This window comes from Barbus barbus (genome assembly GCF_936440315.1).
Source record: "Barbus barbus genome assembly, chromosome: 26".
NCBI lineage: Eukaryota > Metazoa > Chordata > Actinopteri > Cypriniformes > Cyprinidae > Barbus > Barbus barbus.
Window position 1 is genome coordinate 18045818 of NC_136754.1, and position 21069 is coordinate 18066886.

The following is a 21069-nucleotide window of genomic DNA, read 5'->3' on the forward strand; positions in this document are numbered from 1 at the left end:
AAATGACAAGTCAAAGGAAATTTTCCAACATTACAGAAAAACAAACATTTATCTGTGTACATACACAGGCTACATGTCTACATTTCTGCCAATACTGTGCCACCAGAGAGAACTGGATGTGCCACCATGAGAATTGGCATTTGGATTGTGCTAATGCACTGCCACTTGAACCCACCCTGGGGGTTAGGCACAATTTTACCCTGGACAGGATTGACTCAGACAGAGTGATTTATACGTCTGCACAAACTCCAGGGTGCATTAACTGGACACACCACCACGTATTTGCTGTTAGATACCCAGCGGAGCTAGTAGTTACTATAACAGTCTAACCCCATCACAAAACATCCAGGTCATCGGGAGAATACCGCACATTTCATATAATGTAAAGCAGCTGTTAGCAACTAGCTGACGTAACCATTTCTAAAAGAGAAATAATGCTAAAATATTGCCCAAACAGTGCCAAGTAAATAAGCATCTGAAATGAGATAGCAGCAGAGGCAGTAATTCATCTCTTCTCTAGTCTAGCACTCTGGACGACGTGAAATAGGTCAGTGTTTGAGTGTCGTGCTTGGCCCTCCGCCAATGCTCCCAACTATTCACCGATCCGCTTCTCTTTTTTTATTCCTTTATTGTTGATCTGTAAAGCAGTCATATGTACACAAGATGGCAGATGAAGTAAACTGCAGACATTTTATTCATTCTTCTAGACATGCTGCAATAATAAATGAGTGATGGAGAGGATTTTTCATTTTGGGATGAAGCCTTGAGAATTTAAGCATTCCTAAAATGGAGGGCAATTGTGCTTCTCTCACACATGTAAGGCTAATCCTATTGTTTGTGTTGAAAATGTCCGAATGATACTGGAGACTGAAACAGGAAAAAGACAAAAAAAAGACAAAAAATCCTCACAAGCTCAATGTTTTTTCGTCACATGGATAGTGTTAGGTGAATGAATCTCAGAAATTGCTTGGATCTTACCGTGAACACCACCATGGCATGTTTAACTGTAATTAAGAGCCCCTTTCCTAAATACGAACTCAAATCACAGGTCTATGCTTTTCATTCTCTCCAGAGGATTTGGGTCACATTTTAATCTAGCAGTCAGACAAGCCTCACAGAGTTTAGCAGTTAATTACCATAAATCGACATTACTTTTATAATGCACTCTGTTTATCGACATAATACATGTTACATTGTATTATAATTAATTAAACATTCATATTTCATTGTTGATTCATTTATGAAACATTTATGAGTGCTTCTTCAACTACAGACATTTAAATGACCCAGGGGTTGATTTCTATTAAAACTGAGAGATTTCAACAGCTTTCTGTTTGTTATATAAGGTCAGACTATCTAGGAAACATTTTACCCATTCTTTATTTGTTTTTGCTACATTTCAAATGCATTTTACATACAGGTTTTAATTTTTATTTATTTTATTTATTTATTCATTCAGTTAGTTTTTAGTTTTTTTTTGCACTTGTGTCATTTGGTACTTGTGTTATTTATACATTTTTGAAGTTCAACAGTCCCACAACAACTATTTGGGCCCCAAAAAAGTTTATTTGTTTATAATTATTTATTATTATTACTACTACTACCACTATTTTACCAATGTCACTATGGTGTAAGCAAATAGCATGCCTAAAATGAAATATGAGCAAAGAAAACAGAAGTCAAATCAAGAAAACAATACAATTTCAGTTGAATATTAATATTACTGAACATTTCTTACTAAATATTCCAATCAAGCTACAATTTCGTAAAATTACACAAAGCGTGGAAATGAATCTGAATCATACAAAAATACATATTTTTCAGACATTGTTGGTTGACTATTTAACTTAAGTTTGAGATATGCATTTTATGTAAGTCCACCAAAAATGCTCTTAGTTAAAGAAACACCCTTATATGTTATTTTCATATATTATTCCAATATTTAAGCAACTCCTAGGTAATGAATTATGAGGGAACCATGTATGGGCAAAATATTTAAAGTTGTGAACAACAATACCAACATTCATAACTGATTATTGAGAATACAGTGACAGCTATTCCCTGCTCTGCATCCATATCCATCATCTCTTTTAGCCGGTAAAAGCAGGATATTATAGGGTAAACGTACCTATTAAACTCACCAAAATCTACATTGAGACATTTTAGTGCACAAGATATTGGTTTGAGTACAAAAAGGTATGTTAAAAATAAAATATCAATCTCTCACACAAAAATATTTACTTTTATTTTAAATGACAAAAGCATTTCAATTAAGATACATTGTTAAATTCAGAAAGCCTGGCTGTGCTTAATGGGTACATTTCTGTACCCTTTATGGCACACCCCTGTTCCCATTAAGCCCACGTCATGTTTTATTAAAAAATCTTGTTTATTTTAAGGACATTTTTTAAAGAATAATTGTAAAAAAAAAGTTTGAAGGTACAAAGTCAATCACACAAAAAACCAGAACACTAAAATCAAGCAACAAGGCATTCAAGTCAATCAGTTATATATTCATAATGAAGTGTCATTTAAGCACATTGCAACATCTAGCCTATACTAGTCCACGTCCAGCTAAGTAACACATTCAAAAATCTAATAAAACAAACCAATGAAACATTTAATGGTGGGGATGAACACAGAAACTAGCCTCATTATGAAACCTCTTTTTAAATTAATGTCAACTTATCTATAGTCTCTTAAGGCTGGAATACACTGCATGATTTTGCCCTGATTTTCCACAGATTTACAGTCTGGAGAAGTTGATGCTAGTTGCCAAAGATCAGAGCCAGTCTGAAGATTTGAGTTGACAGAATCCATAGAAAATCAATAAACTTAACTTAAAGTTACAACCATCAGTTAATATTTAAAGTCTGTTTATGAAGTATTCATATAGATGTTCAATGTGGAAGAGCTTAAAGAGAGCACACTGAGCTTAATGGGAGCAGCAACAATTTTTAATAAATTTCATGCAATATTTATTAAAATGACAGGATTTTGCTAAATAAATAATCTAGGTCTTGTATTAAGTTCATACATATTTTAATATGAACAACTATTATTAACAATATCTATGAAATTATATTTTTTTCTTATTAATGTCATGCTGAAACCTTTAAATATTACAGCACTGTAAAACCAGAGACCAGCAATAAACTGTCAATATATAATATTATGGATGTAAAAGTAGAAGCCAGTATAAAGCCTGTGAAGTAATATGTTAGCGTAGCACACAATCTTATACAGCTAGTCAGCTAACTTAGTGTTCTGTAGCATCTGCACTATGTTGCTAAAACTATCTTTTGAATCTAATGTAATCATTTCCCACATCTAAGCACCAGGTTATAATATGCAAAGGTCTGAACATTAATCTCTTAATTTTACAATAAGTAGTGAAACTTACCAAAAATAAAGGCATAAACATCTAAAACAAAACTCTTTTGGTGAAAGTTTTTAGACAGCTTTCAAAATGGCCGCCAGACAGAGTGAACACATGAAGACTCATATCTCAGCGTGCAATGATCTGATTGACTTGAAATTATAAAAGGTATATTGTAACAAACATGTCAGTTGGTTAAGACATTAAGTAGGATAATTAATTATTTTTTTCTTTTTATAATCTGATCTCAAAAATGGAAGTGTGCTTAATGGGTACGTAAACTTAATAGGTACGTTTACCCTAATTCTACCTCAAATAAAGATCATCTGCCAGACAGAGACCTATTGAATGATTTCTAATAATCCTCCGGAAGTGGGAGAAGGAATGTGACCTGGCACCTAACATCAGTTCCCAGTGTGTGTGCCATCTGCTGTGGAGCACCTCCATAGGCCTGCTTTCATCAACACCTTCTGTTGAGCTGTTCACACTCACAGCAGTGTGGCCTTAATCCTTAATCCCAGCATTGGGCCACTTTAATTGCAAAAATACCTCTCAGGAGCCTGTAAACAAGATGCAATTGCATTTCTCTATGATATGAGTCAACAAGGTCTGAGCTGCAATAAGTGCTGAGAGATTCAATAAAGGCCTGATCTGCTGTGCTTACACAAGTATTTTATTTTGTTTATGCTTTCTGTAAAATCAAAGCGATATTTAGTAACAGGCCCTGTAAAAATGTCTGCAGCAGTTATGTAAGAATAGGGCCTCTCAATCTATGAACCCAAAACAGGACATTAAAAAAAGCAATAAAGCCATAATGGTTTGGGGTTGTGGCTACACACTAGGATTACATGACGAATGGACCAATATCCAGATGGCCTGAGACCAGGGATTGGGGCCATATTATGTTCGTTGATCATTTATTTGTGTTTTTATGCCTTTCAAATGTAACATTTGGTTTTCTGATATTTATAAAATTACCGATGGGTCACACTGGCTAACCAGTTGAATATTTTCGATATTTTCAGCATTGCTACTTTAATTAGCAGCTAACCGTTTGTTGTGATTTTACTGTTAGACAGTTGTACTGAACCTAGCATTCCTGTAGTTCAAATAGAGCAACACCATGGACATGGGTTAAATTTTCAGGGAAGTATTTTTGCTATTAACCAATAATTGCTGTAAGATTCTACAATACCTTGTTTAAATAATTAAAATATCTATATTTATAATATAATAATTATTATTTCATTATTCACAATATGATTTAATTATATACAAATTATCTATATATTTATATTTAAAACAATATAAAAAAAAATAACTGTGCCAAAATTTTAATTTAGGCATTAAAATATTATAATGTACAGTATGAAAAATGAATGTTTGTTCTGAGATTTGATAAATATCACATTTAACAGTGTTATTAATGTTTTTGTGTTTTTGAAGATTAACTTTAAATGAGCGTTAGATGATAGCAAAGATAATCTAAATACAAAATAAGGGATGTTTGCATTTATTTAACGTGTAATTCAAATTAGCCAATAATCAATAGGACAAATATATTACATATCCCTATTTGATTTATAAAGAAAACATAATATTTTATGAAAAACAACAATTTATTTATTTCTAACAACAAATATATTGCTAAAAATTATATAAATAAAATAAAGGCTGTGAGTATTATTAAGGCAAGTACAAATCTGACCTGACTGGATAAGCACAGCAGGAAAAAATATGTATATTATTGAGCACTCTAGACTTCTAGACTCTAGACAAAATCAGAGCTTGGATAGTCATTATGCATGCAGACAAAAGAGAGGTGGTTCTGCTGACAGGACACTTGTACTCAGCAGCAACATAAAAACTTTGTGTCGTCTGTTGTGACTAACACACCACCTTCTCCGAGGACCCAACCAGTGAGCAAACCAGTGGCACATCCTGAACAGAAGAGTATGCCGCTTATGTAACCACGTGCCTGTACCCAGACACAAACACACGCCACGCCTGGGCACATTACAAAGGCCTGCTGGGGGTCAGGCTATGCAGCTGCGGCCCCTATTGATGTGAAGAATCAGACAGATGGGCCTAAACTGCCCCAGGAGAATAAACAATACAAAGGCAACATGAAATCACAATAACGCAGCCTGGGCACAAAAGTGTTTCATCACCACTAATAACTACTCGGTCAGAGGGCATCCAAACTAGTCAGCATTGTTGTGAAATCGGTAAAGCTACTGGCCCTGGTGGATATTCATTGATCCTTATTATAAAATCTCACAGAACAATGTCTATTACTTCAAAACTCTGAACCAGGATCACATTTATGTTAGTGTGATTACCTGTAATAAATAAATAAATAAATGCAAGGTTTAAGCTTAAGGCCAAATACAATGAAAGCGCAATGACCTCCATTTCAAACTAGATCATCAACGTCAAGTGCTTGGTTGTTCGAGATTATATACTTTGGAATGTAGTGAAAAAGTTTCTTAAAATAAAAACACTGGTACTTGAAAATGTTAAAAGGTTACAAAAAGGTACAGTAACAAAGTATATACTTTGTCCACCACTGCTTATGTGACCTGCGCTGGCAAAATGAGTCAAAAATTAGCTTTTTTTTTTTTTTTTGTTTTTTCAATTAAATAACAAAAAAAAAAACACTGTTATAGTTGTCTCTGCATATTAATCTAAGGCATGATAAAGTATAGTACGAAATATAATACATATATAAGGATATACACAATGATATACTATATATATATATATATATATATATATATATATATATATAGACACAAATGAACTAGGCTGCAGAAAGGGAACAAAGCCACTGTCTAAAAGAGAACACGGATGAATTCAGCCTCAGCTTTCGTAAGAGTAAAAAGACGGAGGCTTTGAAAGGCTGATATACCTACTGGATTTACTTACACTCATGATTTATCCTGTGACTCACTGCTCATACTGTGAGATGACGGAAAATGCCCAAGACTTTCCACATGTCAACAACAAAACTCACCCTGAACGACCCACTGGATCATCCGCTTAAATTATGATCCAATCGCAGCTGGACCATGTAATGCAAGGTGCCAATATGATGTCAAAATCTGTCATCTGTCAAAATCATGGACCGCCTCTTGCTTGTTTTTTTTAAGACTATCCCTGAGCCATAGTGGAGACTGTACTGAAGTCCTTTATTTCCTCAAGCCCTGAGAGCAGTGCTGACACAGACTCTAACTGCATTTTCATCTGTTACCTCTAAACGCAGTTCATTTCCGCATCTCTGCTGAAGTCATCATGGCATTCCTCATATAATCATGGCTTTACAATCCCATGACACTGTTCCAGCTCTGTTCTTTTCATTCCACATCCCTTCCCACCAAAGAGGACAGAGCGCTGCATTCCAGTTGTGTTATTACAGACTTCTGTAAGCTTGATGCAATGTAGCTTGTAACCAAAATGCAAAATGGGCAAACAGACTAATTAAATGCATAAAGTTAATCAAAAATTGTATAAAACACTTCTTACATTACCTCCTAAACCAGCTGTTTTGATTCAAAACCTAGCTTTTGGCAACCCAACTCACTAATCTAAATTGTTTGGCGTATAATAAAAGTAACAAAAATGTTCTTAAACCAAACATGACATATTTATATTGCCATGAACTTTATAGGTCCAACAATAAGAAAAATATTGATGACATTTGTGCCAAAATGGATTTTAACTGGACACAAATGATTTAAGATAGGACACATTCAAAAATGCTTCCTCTTCCCTTTTAAAGATGCAATGTAACAATATTTTTGTCTGTATTGTGATGTAGGCTACATTGGAGTTAAACAGAAAATGTAGGCAGAGACTTGGTTTTATTTATTGGCTGTTATTTGGATGGAGGCAGATAAGAATGCAGAAATGAATTAAGCTTGCAGTTGATTGTAAGAAAGAACTAAAAAGTGGACTAAATTATTGAAGTCCAGCATATCACTAGAGAGAAGTCGTTTTACTGGAAGATCGGAATATGAGCAGTGTTGGGGGTAACGCATTACAAGTAGCATGAGTTACGTAATATTACTTTTTTCAAGTAACGCATTACTTTTTAATTTACGCCAGTTACTTTTTTTCCATTTATTGACTGACAGTGCGCTGTGTGAACATGCTGTTACTGCAGTCCTAGACTAAAAGTGAATGTGCATTAATTCATCCTACTCGCAAAAAAAACAGATTTAGTGTTTATCAAAATGATTTAAAACTCAGAATATGATGCAAACCTGCAATAATTAAATATGTTAAAAGCAACACAAATGTATCTAATCCCATTTTATTAACCAATGTCTCTGCTGCTGACCTTTGATGATCCAGTTCAACTATACTAATAAGCAAAAATGACTTTAGATAAACTAACAATTGTGCTTCATTGTTTTTTTATTGCTGAAGAGTGTTGAACCTTCTTCTCCTGCATTCTACTGTACAGACATGAATTTCCTTTTCCTTCAGCCTGCGGTTTATTCATTACACTTTTGGTGTGAAAGAGCTTTTACATTTGCTATAATTAGAACTTCTTGTATTAAAAACAATCAAGCCCTGCTCATATTTAAAAAGTAACGCAAAAGTAACGTAACGCATTACTTTCCATAAAAAGTAACTAAGTAACATAATTAGTTACTTTTTAGGGAGTAATGCAATATTGTAATGCATTACTTTTAAAACCAACACTGAATATGAGGTTAAAAACAAAAACTAATCATATCCATAGATAAATTGTTCACAATATGCTCAATAACATGATCTTGAAAATGCACAAAGCATGATTATATTGTTAGATGAAGGGGTATTTTTATTTGTATTTAACATTGTTTACCTGCTATCCATAACCTGTGAGCTACCGGTTGGGTTTAAACTACTTTACTGAGGAAACCAACAAAGATTGCATTAAAAAGTGATGGTTAGTTCCTTGTGCTCAGAACAGGCATTAGTTTGTGGTTGCTCAAAGCAAATGACCTAATATAGTAAGATTTTGGCTAATGACTAATGCGCGAAACAAGATTTTTGAGATGCAAGTTCTAACTTCGTATGACCATTCCCTTAAGGAGCCATCCTAATCCAAACAGACAGCATATTCCAAACAAACAGCCTTTAAATCTGGTTTGAGCAGCTGTATTTTATACAAGTACTTTTCATAAACACAACAGGTCATCAGTGCCACATTTTGCACTGCAATGACAGGCACCCTGTCAAACCTTGGATGTCTGGATGACTTAAGCAAGCTGTCATTTTGGCTTGTCTGATACCCTTCAAACCTCTATTAGAAGCCTAGAATGATCCAAGACATAAAATATAAAACAAAAATATAATATTTAAGGGACAAACATATGGTGGGAATTAAAAGAACAAGGCATTTATGAGACTATGTGTTTGGCATGCTGGAACTACATTAGTACATTAGCACTAATAGACAATTAATAACCCAGTTAACACATTACAAGAAGCCAGGCTCATGCATCTACATTATCAGACAGTTACAACAGAGAAAACAAACGCATATGTGAAAAAAAAACCTCTTGCTATTTGAAGCGTACTGTCTGCCTGCTCTGTAATCCATACGGTTTCATGACAACAGCAAGATTTCCACCTTTTGCTGCAAAATGCAGTTACGAAGAAGAATATAATGCAAACACTAGCTTTATTGGGTATATGACTCTTTAAATATGCTGCTTATACATTAAAATCCCTGAAGACAAAAGCAACACTGCAAAATCACATGCAACATGTCATTGGCAGTGTTCACGTCCATGAATTTGGATGTCTGCAGTTGAACAATAGGTGAGGGATGCTAGACTGTTATTGAATGGGCTTCTATGGGCTCTAAACAGACACTGATGCATCCTAAATACAGCGTTAAATAAAACGTTATTTACAACAAGAACTTACCTTTATGATCTGTGCGTAAACACTTCAAATGAATGAGGATGCTGCGGTATATTTCCGTGCTCATTCGCTGTCGACTGGAGCTGAAAACCTTGCGTTGGGCAGCACCTACCAGTTTATTGAATCCCACTGCATCATGAGCCTTAGATCCAGAATAGACCGTTGTGCGAAAGAGGGGGGATCGGTCAAACAAGCTTTATCATTTCCCCTAAATATCATTAGTTGATGTTCAGTTTTACAGCATAGGAAATAATACTGTAGTTGCATAATAAATAAATCAAATATGCAGTATATACACTCTTTGTACATGACTTTTCACTTCTAAATGAACAGTTCTCCCCCGTTTTCAAAATACCTCGGTCCAATTTTCTTAAAGGGACCGCTACGGTTACCACATACAGCTGATGAGCGCAGTTTGCGGTCAGTTACATGAAATGTAAATAATGATGAACTTGACCTCTGGGTAAAATGAATAGTGTTAAACACCCTGATGTTTTAGACAGGTGTTTCCGTTGTTTGTGCACTGTTTGAATATTTTAAGAAAAAAAAAGTATGACTAATTTATTTAGAAATCAATGCTTACACCTTAATGCTTATAGGCCAATTACTTTTATTAAAAATTATTATATTAAAATATATAAATATATTACATTAAAATTGTCATATAATTTTATTTATAGGCACCTTACATGATACTCAAGGACAACAAAACAATCAACATTAAACAATAATCATTATTACAGCCTAACAGACCAAATATAAACAATCGCATAAATGCCTAACAAGATGTCTTAAGACAATATTTAAAAACAATAAGACTTTCACTGTTTAAATATTTAAATTACGCATTAATTGGCAAATTATTATTATGATTTGGAAAGGGACCATCTACAAAATTAAACAAAGATTAGATTATTTATTTTATTAAATTTTATTTTACTTCACTTTACTTTGCTTTAATTTCATTTATTACTATAGAGTCTCTGTAATGTATCTGGCAAAATCATGACACATTATAAGACAAATCCATTGCAGGAGTCATGCCACCTATAGGCTAGGATTGGATGTGATGAGCTCTTTAACAGGAAAAGTTAAAAAGACTGATAAATAAAGTACAATATTTGTTCAATGGTCTGAATATTCAGCTTGTTTAAAGAACTACGCTTCTTTTTTCATGTACTCCTACCTCATCATATCTTATCTTCTAAACAAAGAAACTTTCACTGAGAATAAAAGGGTGGATGGGATCTGTAAAAATGAAGCAGAATCCATAATGCTGTATTGTAACATTTGCTGTCACATGTAATTTGAAGAACTACTCGACAAAGTCCTTGAAACTGTGGTTATTCATCATTTATTCATCAATGCATGTAACATATGACTGCCATCAAATAATCCTCTTTAACAAATTAATCGTTTATCTTTTCCTTACATGTTCAAAGAGGAAAAACATTCAACATTAAGAGATATTAGTGATATTTCACTCTCAAAGGGGGACTGTTAGCGGCACAGGTTTCTAAGGGGTTTCACTTCACAGACCTTCCTGTTACCAAGCAACAGCTAAACTGAGCTGAAAATTGGAATTCTTGTTGTCAGGCAGAGGCAGACTCAACATCATTTTCCACCATTAAACTCAAGACATATTAATAATTGTTGCACATTTAAGAAATCGGAGTACTTCACATAAAGAGTGAAATCCTTTTGTTGTATTTACATCCCAATTTTCATTTATAAGAAATAATATAAGCTTAATTAAAACAAGAAAAAAATGGCCTCGTCTCAAAAGGGCCGCTGTTGCCCTTCCTTTTTGTCACTAATCAACGAGTACCTGATTCTGCATGTTACAAAAGAAATGATCTATGTACACCAGATATGGAATGATGATGCAATATGTATTATTGTATCACCTTCATTTGACTTGTTTTCTTTCTTCATCAGGCTTTGAGTTATAAATATGCTCATTGTAAATGCTGAGTGAGACATTAGCATATGCTCTCCGTATGTGGGTTTGTTGTTCCAAAAGAACTACATGCTGCGCTGAAGGAGCCGCCAGACATTGTGTTGACACTGAAAGAGCAGATTACGAGTGACATTCAGCCTCTAGTCCCATGAGGCAAAGCCCTAGCTGACCCACTCTTGAACCAGCCGCCAGTACTATTACACATGCTGGATTCCAAGCTCCTGAAATGCAATGTGATTTTTTTAATTAATCTGATTTAGTCCAACACATTATCAGTTTATTTTTGCCATTTTTACACTGTAAAGGCACACGAACGCCATGTGAGAGTGCATATAGGTATGTGTACAGTTTAATAATGCACAGATGTGGCATAAAAGCACTTGTGCAGAAATATATATATATACACTGCATATAGGCCATTGTTTCATAAGAGAGACATCTAAAAATTCTGAACAAAATGCATCAAATAAATTTAATATATTTACAATAAGAAAATGAAAACAGAAAATAAAGCTGAAAATGTACAGAAATCAGATATAGGGCAAATTAATGCATACAAAAAAAAAGAATGATTCAAACACAAAACCTTACAAGGCAATTTATCTGATTATTAAGACAAACTACAAATTAGTTTGATGTGCATACCACAACTAGAGTCATGCTCATGTGATTTAAACCCGTGGAAAATGTATTCATGCAAGAAGTGGCAAATCCGCTGGAAAACCTCAAAAGTGGAAAAGTGTAGTTTCTCACTGAGTCATGCACTCAGACAAAAAAACTATATTTTCATCCATAAGGAGCCGTGTTCTCCTTTGCTTAATTCTTATTCCACCTTCCGGGCCACAAGTTGTGGCGAAGCTGCAGTGAAACTCAGAATATATCAGTCATCTCAGACCTCTGTTCAAAACAGAATGACCCAGAGCTATGAAGACTGACTGGTTTCATTCTCCACACCAATCTGCTTCTCTGTATCCCTGGAGTACTTTGAATAAAGTCAGTAAAATGCAGCATTTTAGTCTAAAATATGATACAGCTTAACTGTTTATATGCAGTGCTAAATGAAATGTTTCAGGGCACATTTGCTACCACAATATTGAAAAATCAATATCAATAATGACTTTGGGATTCATTTAAAGGTCTGATGGATAAAGCTTGGTGGATCTTCAGTGTTTGCTGAATCAGTTGCAGATTCCCTTTTCAACAGGCAGCATCTGCAACCAATCCAAAATGTAGGTCAAGTTCCCACCACCCATCATAAAGACTGGTTGAGCACTGGCACATCCACAAAATCTCTTGCTCTCGTTACACAAAGGGATTTCAGCTTGAGCTCAGTGTCGACCCGTTCCCACAACTGGAATGCAACAAATAGGACCTCAAACCTGAGGACATTAACAAGAAATAAATGTGCATAAGGTCATGATCAGGAGAGAAAGGAAAGCAAGAACTGAATTGAACTATGAGAGCGAATTGGGATAAATGAGAGGATTCTAGAAACAGAAAGCCTCATTTTCACTGTTTATGCTTTGTTTCATTCCACATTCCTCATAACAGCAGCCTCAATGATCATACGACACCGACGAGCCCTCATGCAGCAAGGAAGCGTCTACTGAAACAGCAGCCCAGCCAGGAGACTGAAACGCTCCAGTGAAATACAGAGATGGACGGAGAAACAGTGAGGGATGAGAGAGTCAGAATTTCTTATTCAGCAATACCGAGTACAAAAAAGCTTTTATCCCATGCATCTGCATCACTTCGACGGACACTGGCCGACATAAGCAAGGCTTTGTCAGGAAAAACTCTTAGAAAAAATCAGAATCAGCGCATATAGTCAGCCCCACTTGATGTTTTGAACAAAGGTCGTCTTCGGGTTATGCTCACAGCGCAGTGTAGAGAGGTCAAAGGGGTGTTGATATTTTGCCAATATCAGTTGGAGCGACTTGCTGTTCTTGTGTAGATTAATCCTACAATATGTTCCTCTGAGAGAAACCCCCTCCGAGCGTTGGCTGTATTGTGTGTGTTCCACATGTTTGGGACAAAAGTGCAATGAGCAGTCGGGGTGGAAAGAGCTCTTTTTATATGAATGTTCCATTTAGTGTGTATATAAAGCACAAACATTTTCCAGGTATGAAAATAGGCCTAAATAGGGAGTTATAATAAGTACTATGTTTTTGAAAGAAGTCTCTCATGCTCACCAAGGCTGCATTTATTTGATGAAAATAAACGGTCATTTATTCCTGTGATGCAAAGCTGAATTTTTAGCAGTCATTACTTCAGTCTTGAGTGTCACATGATCCTTTAGAAATCATTATAATATGCTGATTTGGTACTCAAGAAACATTTCTTATTATTAGTGTTGAACAGTTGTGCTGCTTAATGTGATGTTAATAACACTGAAGTACATTTTCAGTACAATGGATAATGGAGACTCTAGATGGCGCTAGTTGGTTTGTATATTAAAAAATATAAAATTAAAAAAATCGGCGCACATGCCCCGATTGACCAATTAGAACCAAGTATTTCAAAGTGGCCGTAATAATTGTTCGCAACAAAAATGAATATAGATAGATTACGATGATTTAAAGATTTCCAGGAATACCGAACAAAATGCTCTCTGAATCTGCCCGTGTGTGTGTGTGCTTGCATATGTTATTGTTTTGGATGAAAGGGGGGTAGATAATGAGGTGTAATGGAAGAAATGTGCTATGATGAGCAGCAGTAACTGCAGGCGGAACGCACATGGAATTCATCAGAGATGAGGAGTGTCTGCAGTCCTGTGCTTGGCAAGGGATCTGACACAACTACTGCCCCTGGACCCCGGGAGGGCTGGTCTTACTCAACCTGAGGGAGGGGAGGGGAGGGGGGTGGGAACGTGAAAATCAGTTCAATTTTCCCATGCACAATGAGTCACAGATAACATTGTTTCTATGTATGCTTTTGGAGTAACTTTTGCAGCATCATTTACCTACCGTCGATGACTTTCAGTGTTTGCAAGGACTTGATTGTAGCAGGACCTGATAACGTTGAAGTTTCAGGAATATTTATAAATTAAGATATCTAATCCTTACAGATGAAGCTGTGTGTGTTCTGTATCTAATTAGTTTTGTAGTTTAATGATATTTTAGACCATTAAAATATTTTTTTTATATGCAGTAAGACTGTGTGTACAGGCGTGGACATGTAAAGCAACTCGGGTGGGAAACAGGAAAAAGTAGATCAGCAAGCTCTCCCTATCAGTTACATTCCACAAGAGTGTGCTGTTAAACTGTGAACTGTCCTGCTGAATCCTCTTTAAATGTTAGATTTAGGGCTGATTTGGAAAGCAAATAAGTTACAGGACATTCTGGAAATGGATGAATGACACAGCAATTTGTCCAAGACCGGACTGTTAAAACACGCTTGTCTTTTCATTGCTAACTGGTGATTAACTGATGACTAAGGCTGTTAGGACCAATTAAAAAAGAATGACTCTAAACACATTGTGTAAATCTGTGAAGAGCATGCTGTGCCAGACATGCGGCATTAATCAGTGATTCAGAGCTGTCCGTTAGCAGACATCAGCAGACTATACAAATTTACTTTCAATATTTATAAGAAATGTACACTACTGTTCAAAAGTTAGGGGCCAGTTATTTAAAAAAAAAACAAATTTAAACAGCAAGGATGCATTAAATTGATCAAAATCTGGGCCAACTGTATAATATGGGCCTACTCTATCACTTAATCTATTATTTAATAGATTTCCATGAGTACAAATCTTAATGTTTAAGCATATAATGATAAATGCAGACCTTGAGCCTAAAACGCATCACTAAACACCAATGACTTGTACATATGGGTGCATTTATTTTAGACACTTCCAAAACTGTTGCAACAGAGATGGAAATACAATTTTTAAATAAATTAATTGTGTTTCCACCTTCGTTGCCACAGTTTTGGAAGTGTCTTTTTTGTTCTAAAGATGGGAGTGTTCCAATACTTTTGTCCATATAGTGTATGTACAAGTCATTGGTGTTTAGTGATGCGTTTTAGGCTCAAGGTCTGCATTTAAAGTCACACCAGAGCTGTTCAACTGGGATCAGGACTTGGCTTTCTGCAGACCAGTCAAGTTCTTCCACACTGACTGACTCAATCATTTCTTTTTGAACCGTGCCTTATACACAGAGACATTAACATGTTAGAATAGAAAAGGGTCTTGTCCAAACTGTTGCTATAAAATTAGAAGCAAACAATTCCCTAGAATATCATTATATGCTTTAACATTAAGATTTGTACTCATGGAAATGGCTAAAGTAGTCAAACATGTTCATTAGAAGGGTTAGGCAATATAGTGTATATTTATTACAAAATGTATACATTTCAAATAAATGCTGTTTTGAGCTTTCTATTCATCAAACAATTCTAATATATATATATATATATATATATATATATATATATATATATATCTTGGTTTCCACAAAAATATTAAGCAGCACATTTCGTTTCAACAATGACAATAATAATAATCAGCATATTGAAACCATTTCTGGAGGATCATGTGACACTGAAGACTGGAGTAATGGCTGCTGAAAATGTAGCTTTGCATCACAGGAATAAATTACATACTAAAAATACACTACCAGCCAAAAGCTTTTTGAACAGTAAGATTTTTAATCTCACCAAGCCTGCATTTATTTGATCCAAAGTACAGCAAAAACAGTAAAATTTAGAAATATTTTAAAATGACTTTTCTATTTTAATATATTTTAAAATGTACTTTATTCCAGTGATTTCAAAGCTGAATTTTTAACATCATTATTCCAGTCACGTAATCCTTCAGAAATTATTGTAATATTCTGATTTGCGGCTCAAAAAATATTTATTATTATTATTATTATTATGTTGAAAACAGCTGAGTGGAATTTCTTCAGGTTTCTTCGATGAATAGAAAGTTCAGAAGAACATCATTTATCTGAAATGTAAATTTTTTGTAACATTATAAATGTCACCACTTTTGATCCATGTAAAGCACCCTTGCTAAATAAGTATTAATTTCTATAATTTCTTCTTTAAATAACATTAAAAATCTTACTGTCTAAAAACTTTTAACTGGTAGTGTAAATTCAAATTGAAATCAGGTGCTTTGAATTTTAACAGTATTTCACAATATTGTTTTTACTCTAATTTTAATCAAATAAATTATTTTAACCAATGTCTCTGTTCAAGACACTTCTTTCAAGAACATTCCCAAAAACAAAACAGAAATCCCCATTTATATGCATGTATCTAATCTGGGCCAACTGTATAATATGGGCCTACTCTATCACTTAATCTATTATTTAATAGATTTCTGTGTGTTAAAAAAAAAACAAATTAATTTGATATTAAAACAAAGCAAATGTATCCACTACTTTTTGTTATGACCTTTTCAACTTTTGTTCATATTTGTCAAATTAGACTGTGACATGAAATTACTATTAAATTAACATTAGATTATACGGTATTCTTTTTTTAGACAGCGTATCTTTGAAACTTGTCTAAACAGTGAACACAACCAAAATGCTGCTGACATCTAGTGGTGAAAATATAAATATCACAGATAATGTTACTGCTCTCAAAATGCCTGTAAATTAGGAGCAAGAACACCATGTTGACGGTTTGCCGTAAATAATTATGCCAATAATAAAAAAAAAAACATTCACACATTTACCAGGGAAATGCTATGGAGAAAATGTTAAAAAAACATTAATATGAAAAACAGGTTTATTTGTCTGTGCTAATGAAACTGAGTTTAAATTCAATTTCTTAAACATTTAAATGAAGAGATTCCACCGTCTCATACTGGGGTAGAGCTCGAAGGTTCCCACCATAACAACATGTTCAGAGAGTTACACAGGGTCTTCAGGCCTCACATGCCAGGGACTGGTTTACTGTCAGGCCTTCACTAACGTGCAAATCCACATAAACATGTGCTTCTGAGGAGTCGCCACAAGCTTTACCAAACAGCACATTCAACAGGCTTCACTCAGACACAAGATGTAGAAAATGCCACAGCACATCAACGATTTAACAATATGCAGCAGAAAAATCAACTAAATAAGTACAGTATGTCCTGATCACTTAACCTCAAACCAGATACTGATGCGTTTACTTTCAAAGACCAAAAAAAAAAAAGAAATGTTTTAATGTCCATTATTGAGCACAAAAATTAATTGTGGTCCTTTGATTCAGCTTGAGATTTATACAAAAAAAGCAAATAGTGAAAATTTGGTTTTAAATGTGAAACTGTGAGTCTAAATTCGTTCTAACTTCTCACTAAGAAATTCTTCGACGCTGTCTGTGTTCCACTTGAGGATGCTGAGCTCCTCAGCAATGTTCCCGTTATCGTCCAGCAGCTTTAGTACAGGGTCTGAGCCTCTCACATACTGCAATGAAAGCAAAAAAGTCATCTAGAATTAACCAGTGTTTAAACCAAGTATAAAAGAAATAAAACTTTTTTTTTTTTTTTAGACAAATGTTAGGTTCGTATCAAATTATTTTATTTTATATGCCCCCACACACTACTGTCCAAAAGTTAGGGGTCGTTGAGATATATATATATTTTTTACTTTTTAAGTGTTTAAGTCTTTTTTTATTAATGCATTAAAAACTGTAATATTGTGAAATATAAAATTTTACAATTGAAAATGTATTTTATTTGGATATATTTTTAAATGTAATTTCTGTGATGGCAAAGCTGAATTTTCAGCAGCCATTTCTCCAGTCTCAAGTCTCACATGATCTTTCAAAATCATTCTAATATGTTGATTTGCTGCTCAAGAAACAATCTAATCTCAAAACAACAGCATATTTGAAACAGAATTTGTTCATCTTTACTGTCACTTTTAATTGATTTAATATACCCTTGCTGAATTAAAGTAATAATTTCTTAAAATAAAAAAAAAATAAAAACTTACAGACTTTTGAACAGAAGTCTATGCCCATGTTTATTACCTTTATAATTTAAATGATTACTTATTAACTTTCACCTAAAATATTTAAGAAAAATAAATTTACCTTGACCTGAAGACCCCTGAACATCTTTGGCTTGTCACCCCTGACAAAAGCTGAAGGGAAATATAGTCACAAAATTACTGTTTTGTAAAAGGAGTGAAAAAGTTAACACTGATAGTCTGTGCCACAAAACAACAGCTGCTACAAGAAAAGCACCCTTTGAAGCATTTCAAATTAACTTGGTTTATTTTGCTACACGTTTAAGCCATTTTTGTAAAATCATCAAGCAGCATAAGAATTATAAAGTGTCAATTACTCATACTTGAGGCCAAATCCTCAACCTACCTTGGACTTGAGGGAACCTCCCCAATTTTCATCCACAGACCTCAAGGATGGCTCCTGGATAGAGCTGTCAAAAAAAAAAAAAGAAAAAGAAAAAAAAAAGACAATTATACATTAATCTGACTACAAACAGATTTTCACATCGACAACACTAATAAATAAATATATTGGTTTTTATAATTGCTTCATTTAAGTCAAGTGATATGAGGCAAAATAATCAAGACTGTGGCCTCTGGCTTGTATCTAAATATTTGTACCAAATTTTTCCTTGTTTGGCGGGTAGAACTACAGGAAAGCTTCATTATAGCTCCAGCACCCCATGTTCAGTGAAAGAAAATGACCTTGTGATTTGACACAGAAGCTGAACTCACCTTCCTAGACTCCAGCTGAGCCTCCTCTTGACAGCACTGCCTGCAGGGAAGGTCTAACTGGCCCAGACTGAACTGACCCAGGAGATCACAGGAGCTGCACAGGAGATTGCTGGAGAAGCCCATCTCCCTGCAGGCCTCAGAGGAGAGCTCCGCTCCATAAGACACCAGCTAAGTCAGGAAGATTTTCAACACATTTTACACATGAAACAAGCAGTAGATGCAATTCTTTAAGCACTTACACCAGTTGACCTTTAAGTCAATACCTCAAACCTGTTGGAAATTCTCAGCTGTTTTCTGAGAGCATCTTTGATTTTAATGATCCTCAAATGCAATGTCAAAGAACAATGCAAATTGAGGGTAAAGCACAGGTGCAGCAATTTGCAAGCTTTGGCTACACAGCTATGATAACAAGACTATACTTTTTATAGCTGGTGGTTGACATTTCACTTCCTAGTTACAAACCATATAAATGTGACCCTGGACAACAAAACCAGTCTTAAGTCGCTGGGGTATATTTGTAGCAATAGCCAAAAATACATTGTATGGGTCAAAATTATAGATTTTTCATTTACGCCAAAAATCATTAGGATATTAAGTAAAGATTATGTTCCATGAAGATATTTTGTAAATTTCCTACTGTAAATATATCAAAACTTCATTTTTTATATGTAATATGCATTGCTAAGAACTTCATTTGGACAACTTTAAAGGCGATTTTCTCAGCATTTAGATTTTTTTGCACCCTCAGATTCCAGATTTTCAAATAGTTATCTCAGCCAAATATTGTACTATCCTAACAAACCATACATCAATGGAAAGCTTACGAATTTGAAAAATGTACCCTTATGACTGGTTTTGTGGTCCAGGGTCACAAATGATCAAATAAATAGTATAGTTGATACATTTTCATTTAAGAATAACCACAATAATTAAAAAATTAAAATGCAGGAACTTTTGAGAGCAGTGTAATTATAGTTAATTAAAACTGAAAGTACAATTTAAAACCATAAAAAAAATGTTACTTGAAATAAACCTTAACTGAAAAAACAGAATAAATGTTTTTTTAGCTAGTTGCCAATGCAACATGTTTAACTTGATGTACTAAAATAACTAAAACAGAAATAAAAACGTTATATATATATATATATATATATATATATATATATATATAAAACTTTAAAATTAAAATAAAAACTTTCCAATGTTTCAAAAAAAAAAAAATACTATAACTATAATACTAGCTCAGTGACAGTGATACTAAAATAACAGACTTTATATTGGAATTGCAATGACTTAAGAATTGTTTGGACCTGGAATCTGATTGAATTTCATTTTTCATACCCCATAATATTGTCCTTTCTAAGTTTAATCAACAAGCCCTTATATTATGGAATATGCATTTTTTTTATCCACACAATATAATGAATTTGCTTCCTGGTTTCGAGCACTTATCAGCTACTCTCGGAAAATCCCCAAAACTGAGGGAAAAAAAAATACACCTCTGCTTGTGTAAACATACAGGAAATCATATTTTACATCACCGAAGTGTTTATTTACAAGTTATTTAATTTCTTGCAGATAAACTAACGTTAGCTAACAGATTTAGAATTGAATCATTACAGATCATATGAAAACAGTCTCAGACTTTTGCAGTAGATGCAAAGTTAGTTAATGTTACGGTTAGAAATTAAATCCGCGATATTATACAGATCTGCATACATTATCAGCCGGTTGAGCCACGTCATGAGCTAACATTAGCGAGCCGGATATCCAGCGCCTTGGACGTAAATACTCCATATTTTACATAGACACGTGGACTACTTGTCATTGTATAGTATCTACTTTCAAATATGAAAATGTACAGATATGTCTTATTCACCTACCGTTTGTAATAACGGCAGTAACCAAAGCAGGTACACCTCCCCCGCCATGAGCGTTTCTCTTCCACTCAACACCGAGCTCAGCCGGAAGTGCGTCACATCACACACGCTGAGTTTATTAATAAAAGTCCGACCAAAAACAACAAGCTGTATGAAAGAATAACGGTTTCCCTTTAAAGAAATATCAAACTGTTTTAACAATTGACAACAAAAAATAATTAGCAATAATTAGCATATTCTTTT

At 34.3% G+C, this 21069-nt stretch overlaps 1 protein-coding gene and 1 pseudogene across 2 annotated transcripts in view; both read right to left on the reverse strand.

The window, feature by feature from the left end:
• LOC306845733 (protein FAM110B) overlaps window positions 1-9429 on the reverse strand; it is a 39572-nt gene extending 30143 nt beyond the window's left edge. The window contains exon 1 of the mRNA XM_079378701.1: window positions 9305-9429. The gene's annotated coding sequence lies outside the window, so the exon portion shown is untranslated. The remainder of the gene's footprint in view (window positions 1-9304) is intronic.
• A 6467-nt stretch (window positions 9430-15896) lies between these two features.
• Window positions 15897-20967, reverse strand: LOC306846313 (selenoprotein F-like; annotated as a pseudogene). The gene is made up of 5 exons: window positions 20830-20967; window positions 18947-19114; window positions 18579-18642; window positions 18297-18346; window positions 15897-17665 (listed from the first exon to the last, which is right to left on the reverse strand). The product of its transcript is annotated as a selenoprotein F-like (transcript).
• Window positions 20968-21069: the final 102 nt, after the last annotated feature.